Source organism: Papaver somniferum, chromosome 5, assembly GCF_003573695.1.
Source record: "Papaver somniferum cultivar HN1 chromosome 5, ASM357369v1, whole genome shotgun sequence".
Classification (NCBI taxonomy): Eukaryota; Viridiplantae; Streptophyta; class Magnoliopsida; order Ranunculales; family Papaveraceae; genus Papaver; species Papaver somniferum.
This window is the reverse complement of record NC_039362.1, coordinates 169,693,539-169,695,924: the sequence shown is the minus strand read 5'-3', so window position 1 is coordinate 169,695,924 and position 2,386 is coordinate 169,693,539.

The window sequence follows — 2,386 nt, the reverse complement described above, 5'->3', positions numbered from 1 at the left end:
AGGTCAAGTGTTTCGATCATGAAATTTGATAAATGGTGCTACATTATATTATATTTGTGTATACATTTCCATTAAATAATTTTTTCTAAGCTTAGTATTATATATTCTTATCAGATGAATTGGTTTAATGATTTATCTAAATGTTTGTCTTTCTTCATTTAATTATTAATAATAAAAATAAAGTAAGAAGTTTAAACGAAAATGAAGAAAAAACACGCGTCGAATCCGAGTCATCAGTGCGTCCAAACCAGAAACGTGTGGGACATGCACGTAGGTACGAAAATCACGGGATCGTAATGAATACAATCAAGAGATATCTCAAGATTTAAGAAAAATGGATATACTACATAATAACACAGTTAAAAAAGCAACTCCTTATATCAACTTGTTTAGATGATACCACATATAATAAAAAATACTTAGCGCTCATCCTAAGAGATTAAAAAGGTACAAGCATCTCCTTTATAATTCCACAACCACACTCCCCATAAAGTTATAATAATTAAGCACAAGTTCATTTAAGAACTCTCCCTCATAAAATGTCATTCCCGAGATAACAACATGAGTGACCTTAGTTTCATGAAAAACAAGGATTTTGGACATTAACATAAACTGATCTCAATGCAAGTTACGAACAATGGGAAAATTTTACCCGATTTTACTCAACATAAGAGAATCTTATAGAGTGTGTCAAGAAGCAAAACAAAAAAGTGTGATCACAAAAAGATCAATACTGCTTGGAAAATCTCAAAGAGTTTGTTCTATTTTTCGTTTATGAAAACATAATAGATTTAACTTCTGAGCATATATGAAATATTAGATCGATTCACGAGAACGTAAAGGCACAAATATTTCATAATATTTTTGCAATAATTAAACCAATAATGCAGGTTCATCTTCCAACAACTCTAGAATTTAAATAAATAAATCTAAAAACATGCAAGATGAAAAACATTAGAAATAGCTATGTGTAATCACAATCTTTGCTATACCAAACCATAGTTATCCTTCTCAAGAATAAAATTCTCAAAAGAAGTTTCCTAGATATTAAGAAAGAAACTAAACAAACTAGATGTTTCCAGACTCTTCATCGGTTTTGAGACCCTTGAATTATTCATCAACTGTATCCACAAGTTCTACAGAGAAAATATCCTCATTGAGTAGTTCAAGAACATGAGATTTCATGAGAACAAGTTCAGATGAAACCTTTTTCAACTCAGTTTTTACCATGTACAAACTCTTTAGCATTTCAACAAGTTCCAGTTTAGCTTCTTCAAATTGTTTAAGGAAATCATAAACAACATCAGCAGAAATCATCTCTTCTCGTTCAACATCTTGATGATCATAAGCAAAGTAGCGGTTCACATCAGACGGAATCTCAGATGAGTCGAAAACTTTGTCATCAACCAGTGTTCTCTTCTTTCCTTTTGTTTCAACACCATCACGATTAAGAGCTTTCTCCATGATTTCAAGAATTCGAGACATGTGAGACATGCTTGGTTTCATAAACTTGGATGAAAGTTTCTCAATAAAGGTAATGGTATATAAATAAATGGATATTCCCTGGGATGAACGACTTCGTGACCTTTTTTGGTATTAGGGTTTCATATTGTCAATGGAAAGATACATGTACGTTTTGAAGGTGCGGGATCGAACCAAGTGGTTTTGGGGAAAAAAAATGAAGGTAGAAAATAATTTTTTATGTTTATTTTTCAAAGAGCACACAACAATTTATCAAAACTGCAACCAAACTTCTATGGGATGACAATATACTTCCTTGAGTATGAATGTATTCTTAGATCAACAAACATAAGTTTAGAGCACAAGAAAACAATTATCATGAGAAGATTTTAATCAGAGAATGTCACCTTAAGAATTCTAAAGTTCAAATATGATTGAACTTATAAGACGTTGCAATATAAAAGGATTGTTTCTTATCAAAAATACTACTTGAGGCAAATAGTATAACTGTTACACATAGATCCATATCCAGCAAGGATTTTCCCAGTTTGCACAAGGGTGAGTTGTATACTCACCATTGGAAAACTTTTGTTGTTTCCTTTAGCTTTTTCTTTTGAAACGTGAAAAATGATCATAGAAACTACTGTCATCAAAATAAGAAACATGATTAGAACTCTTACCTGAAATTCCTTGTCGTGAAACGGATATTTTGTCAATAAGATATCTGATCAAATTAGGTTAGCTTGTTGTGCTATTTCAAAAGTTTCCACCCTTTTTGGAGGTATATAGGTATTCTTTCGAACCCATATCTGAGAAGGTTTCACAAGATTATTTTTGAACAGATTTTGCACACTAACCTTTTGGTTTGTTCGAATATTCGTGGACCATAAAGTGCTGACTTTTATGGGGCCAGAATTGCTTGCAT